The sequence below is a fragment of the Macaca nemestrina genome, chromosome 13, assembly GCF_043159975.1.
Source record: "Macaca nemestrina isolate mMacNem1 chromosome 13, mMacNem.hap1, whole genome shotgun sequence".
Classification (NCBI taxonomy): Eukaryota; Metazoa; Chordata; class Mammalia; order Primates; family Cercopithecidae; genus Macaca; species Macaca nemestrina.
In genome coordinates this window covers 18,327,480-18,355,153 of record NC_092137.1, presented here as the reverse complement: position 1 = coordinate 18,355,153, position 27,674 = coordinate 18,327,480, and the positions used below count along the sequence as shown (strand labels likewise).

The window sequence follows — 27,674 nt, the reverse complement described above, 5'->3', positions numbered from 1 at the left end:
GTTTTGAGTTTCATTGTTTTTTCTCTATTAAATTTCTGTACTCAATTGCATTGATTTTCCTATAATCTGTATCATTTATTTCTTTCTAATTATTTTGGGTTTAATTTGCTTATCTGTTACTAGCTTCTTAAGGTAGAAGTTTAGATCAATGATTACAGACCTTTCTTTTTTTTCTAATGTGAATATTTAATGGTACAAATTTCTCTCTAGACACCATTTTCTCTATTCCACAAATTTTGATATGTGTGTTTTCATGAGTATTCAAATCAAAACAGTTTCTAGTTTCCCTTATAATTTTCATTTTGACCCAGAGATTGTTTAGAAGCATATTGTATTTTTTAAAATAGTATTTGGAGATTTTCTAGATATCTTCTTGTTACTGGTTTCTAATTAGGTTCCATTGAAGTCATAGAAAATACTCCCTTTGATTTTGGCCATTTAAAATGTATAGTTACTTGCATATGATCTTTCTCATAATTGTTTTATATGTTCTCAAAAAGAACGTGTATCTCGTTGTTGGTGTATCACCCTCTGAATGTTGATAAAAACAAAGTGTTTGATACTGATCTTCAGGTGTCTGAGAACCTCATCAATTTTGTGTCTACTTGTTCTATCAGTTACTGAGAGGTGGCACCTTAAACATTTCCCAGCAGTCCTGTGTGGAGTAATTTACTCAGTTTACAACCTGGTGTTCCTTCTTTGCCTAGCCTATGTGTTTATAGCTTAATATTTAGCAAACTCAAGGAAGCCCCTTTGCGGATATCTGGACCTCTTTCTCTGCATAGCTTCCTCCTGTCCTGTATTCTGCCCTGGAAATTACCACCAACTCAGCCTCCCAGATTTCAAATACCTGTCTCCTCATCTCAGCGAGTCCGCTGTGCTCCTGCAATCATTCTCACCTTGGACTGCTGCCCAGAAAGTGCCTCCGTACCGAAAGGTGGCGCCATCAGGGCTTACTTTGCTTATTTCCCTGGTCTCCGCGGTCCCAGTTTCATTCTGCCAGTTGTCTAAGGTGTGAATATAGTTATTTCATATATTTAAAAGCTTAGTTGTCTGGTTGTTTGCAGCGGAGGGAAAGTCTGGAACCAGGCGCTCCCTCAGAGCCAAAAGCTGAAGTTCCCAGTTGCCCGATATTAATATAGGATCACCAGTTTTACTTAGGTTAGTATTATTTAGTATATCTGTTTCTCTAAATTTTTAATTTAAACCTTTCTCCGTCCTTATATTTCAGGGGTATTTTATTTAAACAGCACATAGTTGAGGTTTTAAAAATACAGTCTGAAAGTAATTTTCTTTTAGCGAAAGTAAGATGCATTTACATTTGTGGTAATTAAAATTGTTCTTTGAAGTTTTCACTTTTGTTTGGAAAGGGAATTTTTTTCCTTCTTTTATATTTCTCTTTTATTTTTGCTTTTTCTAATTATACTTTTACTCCCTAAGCTAATTTGGTAGTTATGCTTTTGTAACTATTTTTAGATAATTTCATATGCATACTTAACAAACTCTTAATTAGTTGACCTTCCTCCTGAGTAAAACCAGTTTACTAGTTTTTTTTCTTTGACTAGTCTTTGACTAACCTTCTGGTTTAATTAATCTATTATATTTTAAGTTTCATTTATATTTTTTCTAGATGTTCTATTTGGTTGTTTTACAAATCTGCTTTAATACTCTCGTTTCTTGCTCATATTTTCAAGTCTCTTCTTTATTACCAAAACATATTAAATATACTTATTTTACATCCTGCATCTGATATTCCAATTCAGCTTCACAACCCCTTATGTGAGATTCTTCCATTAAAAAGTTCTGAAAATACAATTTCATTTTCATCAGGAGGGTGGACAATATTTGTTCATGAGCAAAATTCTAGCCGCATTGCCATAGGCTATTTAGAGGCTCTGTTTCTAACCACTTCTGCTCTGACGTTTTTGATTATGTAGTATTGCTACAGACCCCACGCAAGCTCTTTTGGAACCTACCCTAAATAAACTCTATTACATTTCTGTAATCCCAAAAAGATTTGAATTTTGGAACATATCTAGTTCCAAAGATTTTTGTTAAACAAATGTAAACAGGCTTCTGGAATTCTTGTGGATCTAACACTATTATCTGTGACTGCTGGCTCTTATTCATGATAGATTATTTTATTTTCACCATGAGTTCACATTCTTTATAACTTCATCTTTGGGAATACTTTAAGGCTTGGGTTGAAGTTGCATTTTTCCAGAGGGAATTTGTGTTTGTTTCTTCCAGTTTCCTGGAACACTATCAATCAAAGCCAACTTTAATGCAAATTATCTGCTTGTGAGAAATGGTTTATGATTATAAATTCTTAGGTTAAACATTATTTTCCTGCAATGCTAACATTGAAATATGTGTGTTTTCATGCCATCTTGTTCTGTGCTTTAGGTTTGTTTTTGTTTACCACAAAAAAAATGTGTTTCTCTGGGGTCTCAACTTAATGTGGGCAATTCCTAGTTGACTCACCACCTTGAACAGGCTTTGGGTTTACTTCCTGTTTTATGAACCACATGTAACCACAAAAAGGGAAGTTTAAAGGCAACAAGGCTTGACAGATTCCCTGAAATAAAAGCTAGGATCAGCATTCACTTATCTCACTTATTTTTGGTTTTCTAAGGAATCGTTACTTTCTTGCAGAATGAGCTAAAGGAAGAGATTTTTGTTTCCAACATATTACATGGATTTTTAAAAGTTATTTTTTCTTGGGGTGTTGCCTTTGGGATAACTAGTGCATAATATTGCAGGAAACAGAATCCAACCCCCACCTCCCACCTGCCCCACATGGTTCTTTTTTCTCTTTCTGCTCTATTGGTCCTATGTTTGGCTTTTACCTGCATGATTTTTAGGTGGCTGCTATACCTCTAACAGTCTTTTGGGCATTGCGGGCAGGAAGGCATGGAAAGGACAATGGAAAGAAAAAACGTGTATTATTTTAGTATCTTCCTTTTTGTCAGGAAAATATTAGCATTTCTAGAAGACTTCAACTGACAGTTCATTCACCAGAATTGTGCAACATGACCACCCTTGGTGCAAGAAAACTGAGAAATGAGCTGGACATGTTGCATTATGAAAAATGGGCTCTGTTAATAAGGAAGAATTAGGGAGTAGATATTGCAGTAGGAAACTGGAAGTGTCTTCTATTCCCTGGAATCATCAGAATTATTATAGATATAGTTTTTTTTTTTACTCTGGGTTATACACAGTGACAAATGAGGTATGATGCAAAACAGTGGTCCCCACCCTTTTCGGCACCAGGGACTGATTTTGTGGAAGACAGTTTTTCCACAGATTGGGGGGTGAGTGGTTTCAGGATGAAACTGTTCCACCTCAGATCATCAGGCATTATTAGTTAGATTCTCATAAGGAGTACGTAACCTAGATCCCTCGCATGTGCAGTTTGCAAAAGAGTTTGCACTCCTCTGAGAAACCAATGCCTCCACTGATCTGACAGGAGGCGGAGCTCATGCGGTCATGTGAACGATGGGGAGTGGCTGTAAATACAGATTATGCTTCCCTCCCTTGCCTGTGTGCAGCCTGGTTCCTAACAGGCCACAAACTGGTACTGGTCCGTGACCTGAGGGTTAGAGACCCCTGATGTGAAATACAGACAGATGATATAGAGATAGGTCAAAATCTCTCAACATTAGCACTACTGACATTTTGGGCTGGGTCATTTTTTTTCCTGACAGGGACTGTCCTGTGTACCATAAGGTATTCAGCAGCATCCCCTGTGGTCTCTACCCACTAGATGCCAGCAACACTCCCACTCCACGACAACCGAATGTGTCTCGAGACATTGCCAAATATCTCCATGCAAGAAAAATCACTCGCAACTGAAAACCACTGATATATAGACACAGATGAACATTACATAGATGTAGATATGCATATGTAAATATGTGCACATATCACACACACACACACACACACACACACACAGAGTGAGATTTACTTGCTCTTCATCCCTAACACTAAATTGTAGCCTTTGGGGTTCCAGCTTTATGTAGGTCTTGAATTTTCACTGAAACTGTCTGAGGAAGGTACTATTATTATTCCCTGTTCACACTGATGAGCAAACTGAAGCTCTCAGTGATTAAGTAACTTGCCTAATACCACACAGCTAGTCATACTCTGGTAGGGTGAGGTGGTGATCTCCAGTCAGCTATGAACAATCTCCAAAACTTATTTTATATCTTTGATTTGGCTGAATCTTACCAACCTTACATCTTCCCGTTCCTTTTCACAAGAGTTACCTGTTTGTTCAGAATTTTGCTGTTGCAGAGACTTCTGTAATGTTCTTCCTCTGCCCCTTTATGTCATTTACATAATATGCCTGACCTTCTCTAATGCATCCTCTTGTGCAAAGACTTCCATTTCTCCAAGCTCAGTTCAAGTAACACTAAATCAAACCTAACGCTGGGATATAGACACCCTTCAACTAGAGATTTCATTAATTTTTAGATTCCATAGTTTCCTAACAAGACTCACTGAATAGATACTGTGTTACACAGTCCAGATCCCCACTTCAGGGCCAACATACCCTGGGTCTCAGCATCTGGAAATATCAGCTGCTAATTTATAATGTGACCCTGACAGAAAATTGCGCTTGACTTTAGGGAACTGGTTTGTCCAAGCTTATATACCTCACAGGAGCCCGCCCATGGCCAACAATTGGCCAATGCAGGGACACAAAGGCCCAGTCTCCCTCAATTTGGGACAATTCTAAAAGGCCATCCCAGCTCCAGAGCTCCCCACAGGACTGGCTGAGGCATCAGTTCTAACTTCGTTGTTGGTCGGCTTCTCTTTCTGCACAATTCTGTCTGTGTAACTTCTTCATAGGTGCATCTTCTGAGAGTAATCACCCATAAACCATCGATATGCTATTCTTTGTTTCATAACGATCTCCAGATAATCCAGTCAATCCAGTTGGTGTCAGAGGTGGATCTAAGATGTGGACCAAAGATAAATGGATGGAGCATGTGGTCGTTTGTGATACAGAAAAAACACAACTATTAATAAGCATACTGGTATTACAGATTTTAAAATTATGTTGCACTTTCTAGTTGGAAATATATTCTTTTGCAAAATTTCTTATCAAACATCCATGAAGTCCTTGAAAGTTTGCAGAAATTCCTCCTCACTCCATGGAAGAGATGTGCATGGCTGTATCACCTATGCCAGTGTCCAGAATAAGAGCCATTCTCCTCTTCCTGACTCCTCGTCCTTGGCCTTTGCCTCCCTTTGAGGGTCTCCTGGCTCCACAGTCTTCTTCCGTGAAGAGTTGCCCCCATCCAACAGCAGAGGGCAGCAAAGCCTATATTCTGACAACAGAGATTTCTTTGCTGGGGATTTTCAGTCTCAGGGCAAATAATTTCAAAGAACTTTGTTACTGAAGATTAAAGTTAATTAAATTATCACTCTGGAGTGAAGATTACAAAGAATTAGTAAAAAACAAAATTTGCATATATTAAGTATACTGACTCCTGGAATAAACCCAAAAGCACAAGGATAAATCAAACTCAAGATATCCTCTAACCTCAGGGCCTCATCTTCTGAAATCTCTGAGCCCAGGAGTGAAAGGAATTTGAGGTGAGGCTGTGGCTCCATGAGCTTTCCATCCCCCTCCCATTCAGTCCATTTTTGCTCCTCCCCAACTGATTGGACAAAGGCCACTTGGAAGCAAAGGTGACAAATCACAGCCATGGCTCCAAATGACCTCAGGAAGGAAGGAAAGTGTTCCTATTCATAAACATATGTCTCCCAATTTATTTAGCATTTTTAAAAAAGTATTTGAAAAATATTTTATAACTTTTCTGTACATACTTTGCACAGATTTATACAGATTTGAATACCTTGTATTTCCTTACTTCACTTGCAAACGATGTATTTTATTGAAACTGCATATTTTAAAACTATGGTTGGTGTATAAAATACAATTGTCTTTTATTAATATTAGAAAAAATAATGTAAATTATTAACTTAAACAATTTTTATAGGTGTTTTTGACTTTTCTGTGAAAACAATTATATTACTTGAAATTAATGATAGTTTACTTTCTCCTTTCCAAACCTCATACTCCTGCTTTGTCTTATACTAGTTTCTTGGCTAGAACAACCAGTAAATGGTTAAGAGTGGATAGCTGGTATCCTTGTCTTTCTTCATATCTTTGGGGGAATACTTTTAGTGTTTTATCATTAAGCATGATATTTTCTGAAGGAATTCTTTAAAATACATCATTTATCCATTTGTAAGAGATATTAATAATGATAAAATATTTAATGTCTTCAAATGTTACTTTAAAATTCATTATGATGATTCCACAGTTTTCCTCCCTCTGTCTCTTAGTATGATGCAGTAGGCACATCGTCCATGATCTCATCCCTGGCACCTGTGAGTTTGTTAGCCCACATGGCAAAAGGAACTCTGCAGAAGGGATTAAGTTTAAAGATGTTGAGGTGGGGATATCATCCTGGGTGATAGAGGTGAGCCCCATCTAATTACATGATCCTCAAAAATGGAAGAGGGGGAAAAGAGTGGGTCAGAGAGATGTAGTATTGGACTCACCCACCATTGTTGGCTGGGAAGATGGAGAAAGGAAACCATGAGCCAAGGAATGCCATGGCCTCCCAAAGCTAGAATCGGCACACAGTTTATGGCCAGTAAGAGAACAAAGACCTCGGTGCTACAACCACAGGGTACTGGATTCTGCCAACAATCCGAATGACCAAGGAAACAAATTGCCCTCTGCAGCCTCCAGAAAAGAACTCAGCCTCGTCGGCACCCTCATTTTAGTGCAGTGAGGCCTGCATCTGACTTCTGAGCTTCAGAACTATAATATGATCAATTGTGAGGATCTATTACATCAGTAATGGAAAACTAATACATATGGCATATCACATGAAAAGATTTCCTATTTTGAACCAACCTTACACTCTTGGAATAAAGACAGCTTATCACAAAGTATTAATGATCAATTTGTTATACATTGTCCAATTCAGTTTGCCAAGAGTTTGTTTTGGATTTTCCTCTATCATTAGAAGTGGCCCGGCACTTTCTTTCCTTATACTGTTGTTTTCAGAAGTTTCTATTAAAGCTATCCTGATCTCAAAGAGTTAGGGAGTGTTCTGTGTTACACATCCTAAAATTGTTGCTATGGGACTGCAATTCTTTCTTCTATCAAAGTTTTGTAGAATTCACCTGTGTATTCATTTGCACCCTGTTTGATCCCTGTGGGAAGATCTAAAGCACCGATTCAATTTTTTAATAGTTATAAAACCCTTCAGTTTTTTTTTATATATTCATAAGCCAGTTTTTATTATTTATGATTAGTATTAGTTTTATTTGACTGTGAATGACAAAACAAAACAACTTTAAGAAACAGGCCCCTGCTCCTCAATATATGTAGTTTCACTTATGCAAGATAAATAAATTCTAGAGCTCTGCTCACAATATTGTGCCTACAATTAACAACACGGCATTGTGCACATAAACATTTGTTAATAGGCTAAATCTCATGTTAAATGTTCTTGTCACGATAAAAAAAATAAGGCTTAAATAAAATAGAAATTAATTTTTCCTTCACATTAACATAAACTCTCCAGGACTGGTATAGTAGCTCTGTGAAGGGTAGAGCCCTAAGTTATTTCTTCCATGTTTACCCTAGAGTTTCCAGGATACACTCACAACCAATCTTAGTCCATTACAAGCATCACTATAGCACTTGCTGGATAGTGCCAGTGCCTTGTAACAGAGTATTCTCAGTGTCTCTCTTTCATCCCCAATACCCTCGCTGTCATTTCTCTCAGGTATTCATATGCTCTAATGATACAACACATTGATAGCTATTAATACTCTAAAGAATTATCTGTTACATTAATTAAAAATAAGGAAAATAAAATATTTTATTTTACCTTCACTTATTCCTTCTCTGATTTTTTTCATTCTTTATGTGGACCCAGGTTTCTAACTTCCATAATTTCCCTTCTTTATGAAGAACTTCTTTTAACATTCCTTTCAAGGCAAGTCTATTGCTAACAAAGTCTCTCAGTTGTTGTTTGTCTGAGAAAGTCTTTGTTTTTCCTTTACTTTTGAAGGATAATTTCTATGGATAATAATTGTAGCTTGGTGGGTTATTGTCACACTTTAAATATTTCACTCCAGGCCTGGCACAGTGGCTCAAGCCTGTAATCACAGTACTTTGGGAGGTCAAGGCGGGCGGATCACGAGGTCAGGAGATTGAGACCATCCTGGCTAACACGGTGAAACCCCGTCTCTACTAAAAATACAAAAAAATGAGCCAGGCGTGGCGGCAGGCGCCTGTAGTCCCAGCTTCTCAGGAGGCTGAGGCAGGAGAATGGCGTGAACCTGGGAGGTGGAGCTTGCAGTGAGCCGAGATCATGCCACTGCACTCCAGCCTGGGCAACAGAGCGAGACTCCATCTCGGGAAAAAAAAAAAATCACAGTTGTCTTCCTTGCATGGTTCTTGAATACAAGTCTTATGCAATTTGTATCCTTGTTTCTTTTAAATAAGGTGTTTTATTTTATGGCCACTTTCACTGTTTTCTGTCCTTGATTTTCTGTAATTTGTATATGGTATACCTAGCTATAGATCTTTCAGCATTTATCTTGCTTGGTGGTCCGTGAACATTCTAGATTAGGGGTTGGGTGTCTGGCATTAATTTTGGAAAATTCTCGGGCATTATTAACTCAAATATTTCTTCTGCTTCTTTTTCTCTTTCTGGTATTCCCATTATATTCGTGTGATACATTTTGTAATTATCCCACAGTTATTGGATATTCTGTCCCATTTTTCATTTCTTTTTTCTCTTTGCATTTCAGTTTGGCATCTTTTCAAGCTCACTGACTTTCTTCAGCCATGTCTAGCCTACTGATGAGCCAATTAAAGAAATGTTTAAAATCTTCTGTTAGTGTTTATTTCTAGCATTTCCTTCTGATTCTTTCTTAAAGTGTCAATCTTGCTTCTTAGATTAACCATCTGTTCTTGCATATTGTCTGCTTTTCCATTAAAGCCCTTAGCATATGAGGGTACTTCAAAAGTTTATGGAAAATTTGAATTCAACAATAAAAATAAAAAATATAAACTTTGTTTTCTACATAAACCATCAAGGTCCAGACACTTTTGTAAGCAATGATGCCAGCCATTTAGTCTATCACTAAGGGCCTTTGGAATTTAACCATGCCAATGTAGTCTATTTACTTTTTTAATTGAAGAGAAATGGGTGCCCTTTACAGGTATTTTAAGATTAGGAAGCAAAAATATGTCAGGAGCCAAATGGAACTATAAGGTGGGTGCCTAAAAATTTCTCATCAAAACCCTTGCAAAACTGCCCTTGTTGATGAGAGGAATGAGCAGTAACATTGTCATAGTGGAGAAGGACTCTCTGGTGAAGCTCTCCCAAAGTTTTTTTTTAATTTGTTTTTTTTGTTTTGTTTTGTTTTTGCTAAAGCTTTGGCTTTCTCACAACATTCTCATAATAAGTAGATGTTATCAGTATTTGGTCCTCGAGAAAGTAAGCAAGCAAAATGCCTTAGTATCTCAAAAAATTGTTGCCATGACCTCTGCTCTTGACTGGCCCACTTTTGTTTTGACTGGACAATTTCCACCTCTTGGTAGCTATTGCTCTGATAGTCCTTGGTCTTCAGGATCATACTGGTAAAGCCATGTTTCTTCTCCTGTTACAGTTCTTCAAAGAAATGCTTCAGGATCCAGGATCTTGATCTCATTTTTTAAAAATCCATTGAATGTTCTGCTCTTCTCTGCAGCTAATTTGGGTGCAGTGGTTTTGGCAACCATCAAATGGAAAATTTGCTCAACTTTAATTTTTCAATCCCAATTGTGTAAGCTGAACCAATTGAGATGTCTGTAGTGTCAGCTATTGTTTCTGCTGTTGTCAGTCCTTTTCAATTAGGGTATGAATAAGATTAACTGCTTCCTCTCAAACCGATGTGGATGATCTGCTGTGGGCTTCATCTTCAACATTGTCGCATCCCTCTTTAAAATGAGTTGTCTGTTTGTAAACTGTTTTCTTTGGAGTACTGTCCCCATAAACTTTTTGTAAAGCACTCGTGACTTCACCGTTCTTCCACCAAAGCTTCACCATAGATTTGATGTTTATTCTTGCTTCGATTTTAGTAGAATTCATGTTGCTCTAATAGGATCTCTTTTCAAACTGATATCTTATCCTTCTTGGAGTGCCTCAGGCTAGATCCTGTTCTGACATGTTGTACAAAGCCATTACAAGACAATTGGTACAGACAGTTTTAGAAATCCATGCATAGTTTTCTCAGAATATGCATTTTTCATGAGCTTTTTGAAGTCCCCTCATATTAAACATAGTTATCATAATTTCCCTATACAATGATTGCAAAAGCTGTCTCATCTCTAAGTCTGCTGCTTGCTTCCCCTCTTCTTGTGTTTTTCCTTGTCTTTCAGCATACCTTGCAATTTTTAATTGTAAGTGGACATGCCATATTGGGTAATAGGAAATGAGGTGAATTAGGCTTTGTAGTGTAATGTTAATTTGGCAAGGAGCTACAATGTGTTTATTTGTTGTAGTTTCAGGCTCCAGAGATTTTGGTATCCTCCAGCTTCCTTGTATATTTTGTTTGTTTTTTTTTTTTTCTCCTCTGTTGTTTGGGTTTCCCTAAGAACTTCTTCATAAATACAGTCAATGGCTTGCTGTTCTCTGTTGTAATTCATTTTTATTATACTGGAGTCCTGTTCATGTTGTGGTAAGCTGCTGAGAAAGAGAAGCATTGTATATTCTTATGATTAAATCTCAGTTTTTTTAGTGGGCCTGAGTTCCTGGGCTGAGAGCTTTAGAAGCATTTCTTGGGCATGTTTTTTCCCTGCCTTGCATGAGACAAGAAGCCTGGAGAGGTCCAAAAATGTCTAATTGCCTTTCCCCAAGGTGTGAAGCAGTATATTGCCCTAGAGGACAGGCTATTGCTACACAGAATTCTCTGGTAATATTTCAAAATGGTTTCTTTTTTCTTGGATGTATTTCAGAATGTTTTTTTACCCACTCCTCCTGCCTGCAACATAGGAGATATTTCTCTGATCCTCACCTTGAGAACCTGGTGGGTGTTCTGGTGTCAAACTAACCACTCAATTCCTGTTAGGTATTGAGCACCACCTAACACTGGGTTCTTTCGGAGCATTCAAGTATCAAGCTAGTCTACACTCTACCTTTAGCAATTCACGAAAAATATTGTTTAGGTGGTCCTACCAGTTACTGAGTGCAGTTCCTTCTGCTCTTGGGCTAATCTTGGCTGTGGTTCTTTGTATGTGCCAGTCTCTCCAAATGTCCGGGTAGTAGTTTGCCCTGTGATCTTAATCCTCTGACAGATCACAGAAATGACATGGATTTTTAGTTTGCTTGGCTTTCCTTCTTCTTTTGATGACTAGAGTGATGACTTCCAAACTGTTTACATGCTGAAGTTAAAATCAGAGGTCATACTTTTCCTGTTCAGTCTGACAATCTCTGTCTTTTAATTGGAGTGTTCAGACCATTTATATTCAATGTGCTTATCAATGTGGTTGGGTTTAAATCTATCATATATAAATTTTTAAAATTTAAACCATGTCTTCTTTGCTCCTTTTTCCCCTTTTCTGACTTCTTTTGAATACATTATTTTTGTAATCAATTGTATCTCTGTCTTGATTTATTAACTATATCTTGTTTATTATTTAGTGGTTGCTATAGGGATTACAGAATTGATATAAAATTTATCACATGCTAGCTTCTAATAATATTTTACCACTTCACTTACCATGTAAGAGCATTACCACAATATAGTTCCATTTTCCTCTTTCCTTATCTTCTGTGCTATTATTGTCATTTTGTTTACTTTTACATATGTTTTAAACCCTGTAATATACTGTTATTATTTTTACTTTAAGCAATTATATTTTTAAATAATTTTTTTTTTTTTTTTTTTTTTTTTTTGAGACGGAGTCTCACGCTGTTGCCCAGGCTGGAGTGCAGTGGCGCGATCTCGGCTCACTGCAAGCTCTGCCTCCCGGGTTCCCGCCATTCTCCTGCCTCAGCCTCCTGAGTAGCTGGGACTACAGGCGTCCGCCACCGCGCCCGGCTAATTTTTTGTATTTTTAGTAGAGACGGGGTTTCACTGTGGTCTCGATCTCCTGACCTTGTGATCCGCCCGCCTCGGCCTCCCAAAGTGCTGGGATTACAGGCTTGAGCCACCGCGCCCGGCTATTTTAAATAATTTTAAATGAGAAAAATATTTCTTATATTTATCAGTCTACTCAATATCTCTAGCACTCTTTATTCTTTTATATAAATTAGAGTTCCCTTTGATATCATATTTCTTCTTCCTAAAAATTTTCTTATATATTTCCATAATGTATATCTGCTACAGTTGAATTTGCTAACCTTTTCCTTTCCTGAAAATAATTTTTCACCATTATTTTTGAAGAATATTATTCACCAGGTATTGAATTCTATGATGAAAATATATTTTTCTTTCAGCAGAAATATTCTATTGTCTTCTAGATTTAGTTTCTGGTGAGAGGACTGTGATTATTTTCAGTTTTGTTCATCTTTACTTTATGTGACTTTCTTCTAGTAACTTTTAATATTTTCTCCTTATTGCTACCTGTTTTTAGCAGTTTGACTACAGAAGCTCTTTGACTTACAATGGGGTTATGTCCTGATAAACCCATCAAAAGTTGAAAATACTGTAAATTGAAAATTCATTACATATTTGGTCATTCCTCAGTATCTGTAGAGATTTGGTTCTGGGATTTCCTGCAAATATCAAAATCCACCAATGCCCAAGTCCCTTATATAAAATGGGACAGCATTTATCAGCAACCTATGTTCATCCTCCTTTTTACTTCAACTCATCCCTAAGTGACTTACAATACCTAATACAATATAAAGGCTGTTAAAATAGTTGTTATAAGATATTGTTTTATTTGTATTTTTTTTGTTTGTTTTTATTCTTTTTATTTTTTCCCTAATATTTTGAATCCATGGTTGGTTGGATCTGTGGATACAAATAATCACAGTTTAGCTTGGCTTCCTAAAACATGCTCAGAAAACATACATCATCTTGCAGTTGAGCAAAATCAGATGGAAAGACAGTACACTGCAGAGCAGGGGTCATTTGCCCTCATGATCACATGGCTGACTGGGAGTTGTTGCTGCCAGCCACTGCCCTACATCATGAGAGGCTGTCGTATTGCATATATCTAGTCTGGAAAAGATCAAAATTCAAAAAAGTACAGTTTTCATTGACTGCATATCACTTTTGCACTATCATAAACTTGAAAAATAATCATAAATAGAATCATCAAAAGTCAATGACTAGCTCAATTTTCAAAATGTGTTGTTTATGGCAGAAGGTACATCTGTTCCCAGTTAGTGCATTACTGAATGGCATTTTTGTCCCTTTCTAAATACATACTGATGTGTTTTTGCTCAATTATCTTTGAATGCAGCAGTTACCACCCAGCCTATTATTTTCCCTAAAATAGAGTAGGGTGAATACTCTTAACATACCTCTCCATTTAATCAAGAGGTCATTAGTGGCTCCTCCATTAGACACTGGGTAAAAAGCTGGATATTCACTATTCTTTTATTTCTCTGAGGCCATTAATTTAAGCTGTGGGGAGATTACTGGTGTATGGAAAATATTGAACCAGGGAATTCTGTTACTGAGTTTCTCTGTAAATAAAAGAATATCTTTGCTGTTTTCAGTACGTACCTCATTCTTTCAAGAATGAGAATCCCCTAGGTTTATGGATTTCATCCCATAGCCATGAACCAGATACCGAGTTTGTTGAGAAGTGGGGGCAGCAATGCATCATCACCTCTTCTCTCTGATGAATAGATGTCTAGTTTACCCTGGATGGGCCCATTGTTAGGAGGTTGACTCATGTCCTTATTTCCTCTGTCCTGTTTGGAAGTTGGACCACAGAAAACAACAGTAAAGAATGGTCATTTAATCTCTTCTCTCACTGACCATCTCTGCTCATCTACAGAAGTTGAAATGTACTCCATATTATTATTTTTTGTTTCTTTCCCCTGCCCTTTATGTGGTCTACCTAAGCTCTGGGCTTATTATCTCCAAGCATAGGAGCATAGAGATATTAGTAGTAGCCTGCAGAAATCTTTTTTTCTTCACACTTACTTCAATTTTGAGTTTAAGGAGAGTTGTTTGTTGTTAGCTTCAGGTCAGCCTCAATTTGATGATAAAAATAAAGTAAGACCGCATCTGACAGATATTTCTCAGAACTTGTAGTATGAGATTAGGGACTTTCCTAGTTTCAGCATAGCTGAGGTTTTCTTTCTATTTCATGCCTATGTGCTGGACCGTGAAATCTTTTGTAAATATATGGTTAACTTTGTCACACTTGCTGGACAAAAAGTGAAGCTTTCCAAAATTATTTTAAAAAGGAAATCAAATTCTTCAATTTCCTTATTTTCCTCTCCCATCAATGTAGCAAAGTGGGACTCAGGATACTTCTTGTTCGTCTCAAATCTGTAGCTCTGAGTTCCTTTGGGGTAATTTGCCTTTTTCTGTAATTAAGTCAACATAATTACCCACTAGCAGCCTTTTCAAGGTTATCACTGCTGTAACATTGATATTTCCAAAGAGACTGAAATGTGAGGAAAAAATGGTCTTTAAGCAGACTCAAGAGAGATTTAATTGAGATTCATTGTGCACATTAAAATGCAAATGTTTGTGATATTCATTGTAAAAAAAAATGTACACTACTATGCAATGCAATATTTAACACAACCAGTAGAAATGCCCTCAGCACAGTGCAATTAAGAGCACATTCCAGAGGAATAGGTTCTTTCTTTCCACAAGTCTAGAAACTTACTGTTCAGATATGGAGGGTAAAATGAAATCAGTTTAGTGTGGTCAATTATAATGCATTCTTTTAAAAAAAGACAATTTGTTGAGGTATGATTGACATACAAAAAGCCACACCTATTTAGGTATACAACTTGATGAGTTTGGAGATAAGTATACACCACGAAACCATCTTCACAAGCTGTGTCATAAACATATCTATCACTTCCAAATGTTTTCTTCTGCCCCCCTTAACAAATACTTTCTTATAATTGATTCATTATGGTAAATTAAAGCTAAGAGAAAAATTTCCCTGAGTGATCTGAAAATTTATTCCCTTCCTATTAAACAACATGGGTAGGGTAGTAAAATATGATTCTTCTAGATGCAATTCCATGGGGTCCAAGGACCCTATGGTCCTACTTATCACATTGTTGCATTGCATTTATGGTCCTTTAGATGCGTAGAGAGAGACAGAGATAGAGGTAGAGGTAGAGACAGAGCTAGAGATAGAGAGAGAGAGATAGCTTTAGCTTTACCCCTAATATCCAGAATATGCTGCATGTTCTTCTATCATCATTTAAAATCTCATCTGGGAAAAAAGAAAGATAACTTAGAAATGGGTATGCTTATTTCACCTTAGTTTAAAAGTTAAGCAGATCTTGAACAAAGGCAGCAATACCTAGTGTCACTGATCAACCACTCTGGAGCCTTTCAGCTCCTTCTCTTCAGTTGGCCTGTACTCTGGAAATCCATTCCGAGAAAGCAGCTGGGGAAACAGGTGCCAAATCTGACTTATTTCTGAAGCTATAGATGTCAGGTGTGCAAGAGGTTTCTTGTTGATTTTGATGATTCCAGGGGAACTGGTCATCTGAGAGAACTACTTATCTATATTGTTTGCCTTCTAAATTTGCTGATTCAAATTGAAGTTTAATTTTTTAGGACATTATATTAGTAAGACTCATTTTACATATCTCAACTAACAACTCCTTTAAGACAGAAAATATATCTTATACAGTTTTATATTTCTAGTGCCCAGAAATAAATTCAGACTACTGTAGAGCCTTTTCTGCCTATGTAATTAATCAATTAATTTCTCTACATTATGTCCTCCCTAAATCTCATTGTAAAGATGGAACGTTAGCCACTAAGAAGCACACACCCATTATTTGTGGAAAAAGCCAAAGTTGGAGAAATATGCTGCTTTAGGAGATTTTTCTAAGTTAGGCATGCTAAACAAACACAGAAACAGTTTGCCATAGAGGCAGATTGAGAAGGCAGACAATATTCTCTATAACAGAATTAATGTAGTTCTAAAGTAGAATTGACAGATCACAGATCCTTACTGCTGCAGCAAGTCTCTGAGGTCATTGAGTCCATGAGGATTCATTAATTTATCAATAAGATGTTAATCTGTGCCATGCATCTTGAAAGAATCAGAGATATCGGGATGAAGCAAAAATTATCCCTACCTTCAATGATCAGACCAGTATTATGGAAGGAGCAATGCATGGATCTAACCTACATAATGCTACACACTGATGGCCAGTGATGTGGCCAAAGGATCTGGCCTAAATTCCATTAACAGCAAACTATGAATTCTTAGACTTGTCTTATAATTCCTTTGAAACATATTTACTTATTTGAAGAGGAAAAAATTTTAAAGAGGCTACAGAGCTAACTTAAGGTCAAAGACAAGGCATGTGAGTGTGCCTCCTTTTTCCTGAGATCCCACTGAAATAAAAAAATAAATAAAAGAACAAAAAAGAGTAAAACAATAGTGACAAAGAGAAAGAAGTGGAGGATAGAAATGTTATTTATATATACTTGTAAGAATTCTAAAGACAATTGGATATAAAATGAGGTGACAAATAAAATTGGAAGGAGGATGCCCAGCAGATAATACACCATGAGAGCCGCCAGGGCAGTAGAAGCCCACCTGCCTAAAGGACCTCAGAAAGGCACTGCGTTCAGAGTCAGCATATGTGTTGCTGCAGGGAGGACAAAGGCAGGAATTAAAAGTTGAGTAGAGGACAGAGCGATAATTGAAGGTCAGTATATTGGACAGCTGAACAAAATGTTATATGGTTTTTCCTGCCCCACCCCTCCACAACCCACACCCACTCCAGCCCACAGAAAACAGGCAGCCAATATCTAGCAAAAGGTAATACATGAGGTGGATATTTCTAACAAAATCAAATGGAATTCTTTGAATAATCTAATTCTTCTACCATAACTGTACAGAACCTAGACTAAAATATTTTTCTCTCTGATGTAAATTGGAATCTGATAGCCAGATTTCAGCCCTCTCAACCCATGGTTAGCATAATCATTAACATGTTCGACTTTGAGATCCTAGTTGTAACTCCAGCCCTAGCCACGGAACTAACTTTAACGATACTTGAATAAAACAATCTCACAGAAGCAAAATAAATATGACATCAGAATTCACGTTGGAAAAATTGCAAGTTAGAGGACAGTTGAACAACATCATTAAAATTCTAAAAAGAAAAATCTAGAATCCTTTATCCAATGAAAATACTTTCAAAACTGGAGGCAAAAGGAAGCCTTCAAAAACACAAAGGCTGAAAGAATTAATCACCAGCATACATATAATATAATAAATATTAAACTAAATCTTTCAAACAGAAGGAAAATAATGTCAAATGGAAATCTGGTTCTGCACAAAGGAGTAAAAAGCACCAGTAATGATAACTACATGAATAAATATAAATACTATTTTTCTTATTATTTAAATATATTCAAAAGATAATTGACCACTTAAAGCATAAGGAATAACAGTATATTTGGAATTTGTACTTGATCTATGTATAAGTAAAATATATGACAGTAATAGCATAAAAAAGCAAGAAGGGAGAAATGGAGGCATGATGTCATAGGTCTTATTAAGTGGTATGCTATCACTAGAAGGTAGCTGTAAATTAAAGATAGTGCATTAGCCCATTCATGCTGCTATAACAAAAATATCAGAGACTGGGTGTCTTAAAAATAGTAGAAATTTATTGCTCACAGTTCTAGAGTCTGGGAAATCCTAGATCAAAGTGTTAGCAGACTCGGTGTCTAATGAGGGCCTACTTCCTGGTTCATAGCTGGACATCTTTTCACTGCATCCTCACGTGGCGGGAGGTGTGAGAGAGCTCTCCAGGGTCTTTTGTTATAACATAAGGGCACTCATTCCATTCATAAGAGCTCTGTCTTCATGACTTAACCGTCTCCTAAAAGCCACTCCTCCAAACACCATTACAGTAGGGGTTAAAATTTCAACATAAGGATTTTGAGTGGGCACCAACATTCAGTTTATAACACACATCTAATAGATCTGCTCATGAATGCTTCACACGTCCTCCTCCTGCTCTGGCCTTTACTTTGGGAGCGTGAGTTATCGACTTTCCCCAGAACCACAGACAGGAGAGCAGCAATTCATCTGCCCTGCTGGCAGCTTACACTGAAGGCAATGGCTGCCTCCACATTCTCTGGGTGACAGGCTATCACACATGGCTTTCATCTGATTCTCCTGCAAAATTTGGGCTGAGGAGAAATAGAATCTTTTATCCAGATATTTTAGTGCATAGGATTGTGTGTGATGAGATCATTTATCCAGATCATTTATCCTAAAACAGGCCCTGATATGAACCTAAACCTGTATTCTAGGCCTCTCCACATTAACCACACCGGGGTCTGATACTGCCACCACAGGGGGACTACTTTCTTTTTTATGATGCCTGTGGGTTCTCTGAAATCAAAAGTGGAATGTCAGCCCTGGCTGGGGCTTTAGAGATCTAGTGTTACCCCCTTATTTTTTTATTGCTACATAATATTTGTACATACTTATGGAGTACATGTGATATGGAAGGGGGGCAGGGAAGTGCTGAGTAGAGAAAGGTGTTGTCCCTGGCTAGGGCTCCATCCCTGGGCCTATGCCCATGGACCTAGGTTTGGACAGGCACTCCTGCTTTTGCACCCAAATGTTGCATTTTCTAAGAACATCCTGGCTTGCCACACCCCCATCCTGTGTCTATAAAGATCCTGAGGCCCTAGCAGGCACAGACACGAGCAGCTGGACATCAAGAGGAATAGACCAGTGGAAGAACACACAAGTGGCTGGACGTTGAGAGAAACAGAGGGGCAGAAGAACACACCGGCAAACACGAGGAGACACTGGCAGACACCAGCAGATGCTGGCAGGCCACCTACGGTGGGACAATGCGAAGTTCGGACGAGGACAGTCGGAGAAGAGCCACTGCTGAGCATCCTGTCTCCAGGAGAAGACCACCCCGCCTATGGCTCGCATCTCTCTGCTGAGAGCTACTTTCACCACTCAATAAGAGCTTGAACTCATTCTCCAAGCCCACGTGTGATCCGATTTTTCCAGTACACTAAGACAAGAATCCAGAGATACAGACAGCTGTCTGTCCTTGTGATAAGGCAGAGGGTCTAAACTGAGCTGATTAACACAAGCTGCCCACAGACAGAAAAACTAAAAGGGCACACGCCCCAGGAGCTGTAAGCATTCACTTCTAGATGCTTCCATGAGATCAGAACCCACACGCCCCACAACCTGCCCATCTGCATGCTCCCCTTAGAGGTTTGAGCAGCGGGGCACCAAAGAAGTGAGTCACACCCTCATCACACTCCCTTGAGGGGGATTAGGGAACTTTTCCCGTTTCACATATAATATTTTGTTACATGCATAGAATGTGTAGTGATCAAGTCAGGGTATTTAGGCTAGCTATCACTGAGCGTATTTATCATTTCTGTGTGTTGGGAATATTTTAAGTCCTCTCTTGAGCTATTTTGAAATATGAAATACATTGTTGTTAACTATAGTAACCCGACTCTGCTATTGAAAATTAGGTCTTATTCCTTCTATCTAACTGTATATTTGTACCCATTAACCAGCCTCTCTCATCCTCCAAACACACCCTTCTTCACCTCATTTTACAAATGGAATTAGAGGAACAACAGGATTAAGGACCTTGCTGAATGCACCTGAAGGTGAATGAATGGCAGCCTAGAACCACTGATCCTTGATCTGTGGGCCGATGCTATGTCCGCACTCCCTGACATTTACAGGACTACATGACCGTGAACTCAGGACTATGAACCTCATCCAGGGACTCTCCCAATAGGCCCCAGCACCATAGGAATAACCCCCTTTCATTCAGCTTCTTCTAGTTCAAAGTACTTCTTGAGATTCCTTAGGATTTTTGTGAGCTGAGCTGTGTCATGGCTGCAAATTGTAACTGTACTCACTATGGTAAAAAAGCAGACACTTCCTATTATTGGTCTCCGTAACCTTTCAGGAATCCAGACTGATAAATGTCCCTGGCTGTGGGAGGTGACTGACAGGCAAGAGCCTGGCAGCGCGTTGTCATAGGATGAATGACAGCTGAGGGCCTGTAACCTTTTCCCATCATAATAGGGAGACAGAAATAAAAATGTTGTGTGGAGCATAACAGATTGTCTGTGATTCAGAGCAGGGAGGTCAGGACTAGGAGTCTATGGACTTGCAGAGGGAGATGAATAAAGATGGGTGCATGCACAGGGCAGCAATTTTAGGCCCACCACATGCTGGGCATCATGAATGGGATGAGATGGGAAGACAGGTGCTGACTGTCCCAGAAAGGTGGCATCAGCATCTCTATAGACTCAGCCATGGCACTGGTTGTTCATACATTTGTCATACAATTTCCTTTAGGATAGGGACTAACTTTCATGCAAAATTTACCTCAAAATCTGTAAGGAAGGTGGATGATGTAATCTGTCATATCATAATTCATTTCAAAATATTAGTTTCAGGCTTTGTGTTAAGTGTTAGGGAGCAACAATGGTTGAGATAGATGATTGAAATATGTTCTTCACTCTCATAGAATTTACTTAGATAAGCAAGTACGAGTATGTGCATATGTGTGTGGACACTTATACATATATATGTTTACATGCATAAATGTGAGCTTAATAAGTGCATAGCTTTCAGCCAAATAATGTGTTGGGAGACCAGCCTAAAGATTTCAGACAAGCAATATAATACACTGTGATGGAATGAGCAAGGGCTTTGAAATGTGAGCCTTGCCACTAACTGTTCACATCATTCTGGAGTTATTTAACTTTTTAGATTTCCCCTGCCCCGTCCAACTTCCACACTTATCTATCCTATTGCAGGGCTATTGTGAAGGCAATGGGTAGGGTGTACCTTGCAGAGGAACATTTCAAGCAATAGTCATGGAACAGTGATGATTCTGTGGCTCCTCAAGACGTCCATGAAACCAAGACAATGTAGAGAGTATGTGCCATAGACACTGGCATGTAGCAGACCCCAAGAGCTCGGGAATGAGAAAATTATGATTACCTCTGGGACTTACACTGCAAAACCAATACACAATGGGTCATGCACAGTCATGCAGGGCCACCTTAAGAAAATAGAATACCTCCCAGGTGTAAAAGCTTCCAAAGGCACCAACATTTTATCAGAAGGTGCTGGCAAGCCTCCAAAGCACAATAAAAGTAAGGTCACCCAGGTACTGCCCTTAGGAGAAGGGATTAGAGATGGCTAACATGGTTGTGGCCATCTCCACTCTGCCGGGGAGGAAAACCCCCAACCCAGGCGGCCACTTCAGAGCTTGATACTGTTGCATTTACTGATAATTTGCCTGAGTTTCCATGTCATGAGTTTACTTATCTGATCTTTTATCAATTCTGCCTTCTACATTCCTCAAATGTGTCCACCTGTACCATCCCCATTGCCCCCACAATATTTCACGTCACCAGTGTTTCTCACCGCATCAGCTTCCTCACTTCCGTCCGTACTTCCAGGCCCACCCCACCCCCATCTCCCTTCCAATAATTCTATGCACCACAGCCAGAGAAATAGTTCTAAATCATGAATTTCTTGTTACTTTCCTGCTAAATCCCTTCAGATAGGTTTCCTGTTATGTTCAGTATGCAATCTGAATACCTTGACATGGTTCAAGGGCTTAATAGGCTGGCTCTGCCACACTCTGCAGTACCTGTTCCAACCTGCTTTCCCCTCTGGATGTAATCTCCTGCCACACTGCACAAAGGCCTGCCTCCCCTATGGCATCGTCACCTGCCCTGCTTCTCAGGTCATCTGTCACACTGTCCTCAATTCTTCCTGTGAATATCGCTTTCCTGGGCTGGGTGCCCCTTCTGTGTGCTCTCAGCTCCAGCACCTGCCTTCACGTCTGCCTTTTGCACATCAGATGGGACTGCTTGCTTGCCTTTGTGACTCATTGGCAAGGTGACTATAATCCTTGTAAATGAAGAAATCGTGGCTTCCCCCTGTATGCTCCAGGTTCCCCATCTGAGAACCAGGCATGAGGACAGCAGTGAGTTCACAGAGCTGTGATGAGAATCTAAAAAGCTATTGACCACAAAACACTTAGTTTCTGACAGAGAATAACTATCTGAGCGCTTATTTATATATAACATAAGAAATCATATAGTTATTATTACACCTCTTTTTCTGCTGTAACTTTAAAATATAGTACAGTGCACGGCAAAAAGAAGTCTCAATAAGTATTTGTTAAATAAGAAAATGAGTTTCATACATTCCATGCAGCCATCTCATTTTTGTTTGAGTTCTTATGTCACTTGATTACTAGGGGCAATTTAACCTTGCCAGGACCAAAAGCAAAACAAAACAAAACAAAACAAACAAACAAACAAAAATCATCTTGTACAACTAACAACCATACTTTTCTAAACGTCACTAAATGGTCATTTTTCCTTTTGTGTATTAGTCTCTTATAAGATCTATTATGGAGTCAGTTTCTCCAAAACAGTTCAACTCTCGGAGTATTGAACTTGAAGTGCTGAGGATGCAATTGTGTGCTGGCGAAATCACTAAAGGTAACATTGCTTTTTAAAATTTTGGTTTTCTGAACTCTCAAGTCACTCCTCTTCTCAAATATCCCATTGTAATCCTTCCTCAAACGTATTCCACAAGTACCTCCTCATTCTCTCTCGCTGCCCTGTAAAATGAGGGGAAGATGGAGAAAAATACAAAACAGATAACAGCTTCACTTTCTATACTACTCATTAGCTGAGATGGTTCAGAAGATAGGAGAGTGCAGTGTTTGGGCAGCAGGAGGTGCAGGCCACGTGGTGGATCTCAGGGAGTCTGGCAGGAAGGTAAGAGCATGGCTGTTGATCGGTACAAGTGAATCCCAAATCCCAAAAGAACTGGCTGTGGGCACTGGGCAATGATGATAGCCAACTTTATTGATCATTTCTCATCCTCTCGTGCAGTGTTAAAAACACTAAGCAGGGAGGTAGGGGGCTAATTTTTTTATTGTATTTTTCTTTAAATAAATTTTATTGTGTATATTTGAGAATTCCAGCATGATGTTATGGGATACATGTAGGTACACAGACACTAAACATAAAAAGTAACTGAGACATTGGGAGCTTAATCACTATTCCAGAAATCAAAGAGCCAGTAAGAAGGAGAGCTGGGATTCAAAGCCAGGCAGTTTGATTACAGGGCTCGCACTCTTTACCCACAGTCTCTCAGCTCTCCTCTCTCAAAAATGGGCCAATTACCCACATGCTATAGGATTTTCATGATCATTACAGAAAATGAATATGGCAGGCACATAATAAACAGTGGCTACACTGACCACCAACTCTGGGATCTCCAGCAATTTCCTTTGCTTCTGTGGTCTTCAGGTTTCCCAAGTATTTAATGAAAAGGATAGCGAAGTAACTCAGAATTCTAAGGTTACAGCTTACATCTGCCCAAGAGCAATATGTTTCCCTCTTGCTGAGGTGTCAGTCTACTGCCCTCACCCTCCGAGGCATTTAAGCCTAAAGGTCAAACCTCCCCCATGGCCACCTATATCTCCAATTATAGCTTGTGAGTTGAAATAGAGCCACTGCATACTCATCATTTTGATGGTTGCTTGCTAAGCTGTCTTTTAAGGTATGAAAAACTCAGACTATAGAAAGAGGAATGACACAAGAATTACAAGATAGAGAGATAGACAACAGTCTCCAGCCATAGATTGATTAATGGTCCAACTTAAACTTGGAATTAGACAAGTTTAATTCCACTGCACGGGCAAGAGAACTCATCCCCAAAGAATCTTCCAGCAAATCTAATTAAGGAACACTGATGACAAGCCAAGCCACATAGATTTCATGGCCCTGACCCATGCTTGGGACTTCAGAAATGTCCTAATGTCCTGGATACAAACATCACACAAGTTCTTGTATGACTTTCTCTGCGGGTAGTATTGAATCTGGGAAAAAAAAAAAAAATTCCAGAGTAGAGCATTGTCCCAACCAGCTGGTAACCTGGGTCGGCCCTATCTCAGAGAAGACAAGGGAGATGGAGTTTGGGGCAAGATGCCATTTATCTGTTGTATTCTCAATTTCACCTCATCAACCATCCACCCACCGAGGAGTGCCCTTGAATGGTTTCAACCCAAGCAAGACTGATTAAACTTTCTTCCCATAGCAAGGACAACCATACCTTTGTAGTTATGAGGTTTTTTTCCCAGAAAAGAAGGAGTCCCTTTAATTTTTGTGATAATTTTATGAATTTTTATGCTACAAAGCTAAGGATCATTTCACTGTGACTTTCAGTAATATAATTTAATGATTTGGGGAATAATTGTTGCAGTTACTGGCAAAGAGTACAAGCCTTTTTTTGCCTTATTGATGGATAATAAAGTTCCTCCCAACTGTACATATTTTCTTCTTTTTGGATACTTTGAATAAAACTCAAGAAAGAACCCAGGTTTACAGCAGTAATTTCTCAGGTTTGCACAAAATTTCACCACATCCTATCTTTTTCCTCAGTAAAACAACACTAACTATGGGAGGTGTTAGGTGAATGCAAGATGCACACATCTTAAAGTAATGAAGACAATTAATATTGACTGCATGTTGGCTGGGCACAATGGCTCACGCCTGTAATCCCAGCACTTTGGGAGGCCGAGGTAGGTGGATCATGTGAGGTCAGGAGTTTGGGACCAGCCTGCCAATATAGTGAAATTCCGTCTCTACTAAAAATACAAAAATTAACTGAGCGTGGTGGCATGCACCGGTAGTCTCAGCTACTTGGGAGGCTGAGACAGGATAATTGCTTGAACCCAGGAGGCAAAGGTTGCAGTGAGCCGAGATCGTGCCACTGCACTCCAGCCTGGGCCACAGGGTGAGACTTTGTCCCTCTCTCTCTCTCCTCTCTCTCTCTCTCTATATATGTGTGTGTGTGTATATATATATAGAGAGAGAGAGAGAGAGAGACTGCATGTCTACACATGTTGGTGCATCAATGAAGCCTCATCTAATCTTTATAATAATCATGTAGAAGTGGAAAAAACTGCTACCTTCTTTTTGTAGATAGGAGAACGGAGGCTCAGAGAAGTGAGTTAACTTGTCCAAGGCCACACAAGTTTGGGGCAAATTCAGGCTTGGAAGCAAGGTTTATCTGTCACCTACAAAGACCTTGCCCTTTTCCTTGCCCCAGTGAATGAATGGATACCTTGGTGCTGCATCTCCAAGCACACGTCTCATGGGAGGCAGAGCAGGAAGATAAGATATGCATTCTGAGGCCTAGGGAAATCATTGAGATTATGCCTCAGTGGAAAAAATAAAGGCTTGCATATGGTGGGTTGGTATTTGGTGAGGGAAATGAAGGTGAATGGACCATTAGGATGAAGGATACAGGGACAGTTGCAGCAGGTTATACAATGATAAATAAATGTGCACATGTCCCTCAAGAACTTGACAGTTATGATCCTAAGGAACGTCTGGTGACTGAGGTCAGATTCCTCCAGTGTTTTGTGTTTTTTGTTTGTTTTGTTTTGTTTGAGACGGAGTCTCGCTCTGTCACCCAGGCTGGAGTGCAGTGGCGCGATCTCGGCTCACTGCAAGCTCTGCCTCCCAGGTTCACGCCATTCTCCTGCCTTAGTCTCCCGAGTAGCTGGGACTACAGGCGCCCGCCACCATGCCCGACTAATTTTTTTGTGTTTTTAGTAGAGATGGGGTTTCACTGTGTTAGCCAGGATGGTCTCGATCTCCTGACGTCATGATCCACCTGCCTTGGCCTCCCAAAGTGCTGGGATTACAGGCGTGAGTCACTGCACCTGGCCTGTTTTGTTTTTAACATCAAGCATTCTATAAGAGTTAGAGAAAGTAGCTTTATTTCTCTTTCCCACACAGTTCCCTGAAGATCTTCAATTTATGCTTGGTTTAGTGGCCCCTGAAAGGAAAGTACTTAGGAAGGGTGTTGAGAGGGGCATGAAATTCTGGAACAAGGTGAATTTTATCTGATATGATGAGCCCTGTAATTCCATTGTTTTCTAAGCTTGCTAAATTGACAAGGAGACTTACCTTCTCCATAGAGGCAGAAATAATTTATAACATCAATTTTACTATCTGGACGGCTCCACATATCTTTATGTAATGGCTCATATTGTCTTTGTAGATTTTTTTTTCCTAGGGAACATTTTAATCTAGCTAGTGTAAATAATATCAATCACATTGCTCATATAATCATTATTGACTTGGGTTTTTTCTTTGGTTAATTTCCAAATATTATTTTTATGCAGGAGGCAGCATAGAGGAGTAGAAATAACACTGGCCTGAAAATAAATTTAAGGTTAGAAGTCTGATTTCCTCAACAATAGACCCCAAACTTTCCATCTACTACCACACCTTTGGATCAGCGCTCTGCATAAAGTGCTTTACTCTCAGAAGAGGCAGAACAGAGACATGAAATAAAGCATGGCCCTGGGGCAACCATCAGGGTTAGAGGTCTCCATCACCACTTCCTAGCTCTGTGACACTGGGCACATTAGGGAACCTCTCCTTGCCTCTGTTCCCTAATCCGCAAAATGCTAACTGTAATGAAGCATATCTTCCTGGTTTATTGCAAGGATTTAATCAGAGAATTCATCAAAAAGTACTTTGGAGAGTACCTGCACCATAGTAGTGTTAAAAAGTTAACATTTATTGTAATTACATCCTCCTTTCCATTCAAAAATGCTCTTCATGCACACTTAGCAAACTCCTGCAAATATTTCAACTCTCAGCTAAAATGCCCCTTCCTCTAAAAACCCTTTCACAACCACCCCCTGCTTCTTCCCCAGAAGAAATCATGCTTTCCTCTCTCTGATCCCTCCGATGGTACTTTACTTATCCTTTCAGTCAGGAAATATTAACAGAGCTGAGTGTGCACAAGCACTGCTGCCACAGAGTTGTCGATGAGGAAGGCACAGTCTCCACAGAGCTCACAGCCTAGGAAGACATCACAGGCACAAAGGTTTCTTGTTCAGAGATGAGTCATTTCTCAAGCTGTATAAAATCCAGGGGCAGCCTCTGAGACCACATTAGCCGTGTTTAGTTTTTCCTGACTTGTTTTCTTCATTCTATTTCCTTTTCCAACTTTTCATTTTACTTTCTAGTTTTCCCTCCTTTCTTTTCTTCTCTTACCATCCTTTATTCTTCTCTTGTTTATTGTGGTTTCTTTCCCTCTCTTTCTCTCTCTCCCTTTCAGTATGTGCTGTATGTGGGAGTAGAAGAACACTAAGGGAAGGCTTCCTAGAAGGGATAGTGTCTAAGCTAAGTCTTCGAGGCAGGATGGGATTTAGATAATAAGTGGAGGAGTGGGTGGGATACAAATGGACAGAAAGAAACAGTCAGAAGGAACGTCAAATGTGAGGTCCCTGAGAAGAAAGAATGAGAGGGAAAATGTATGCATGCATGGAAAAATGTATCAAGTTTAGTAAGGTTGTCAACACCCCAAAGGTGTAGTGGGATTC

The 27,674-nt window shown here is 39.1% G+C and overlaps 1 protein-coding gene across 1 annotated transcript in view; it reads right to left on the bottom strand.

Annotated features, from left to right (window-relative positions):
• LOC105479897 (uncharacterized) overlaps positions 1-27,674 on the bottom strand; it is a 226,813-nt gene that overhangs the window by 171,819 nt on the left and 27,320 nt on the right. The window lies entirely within an intron of this gene.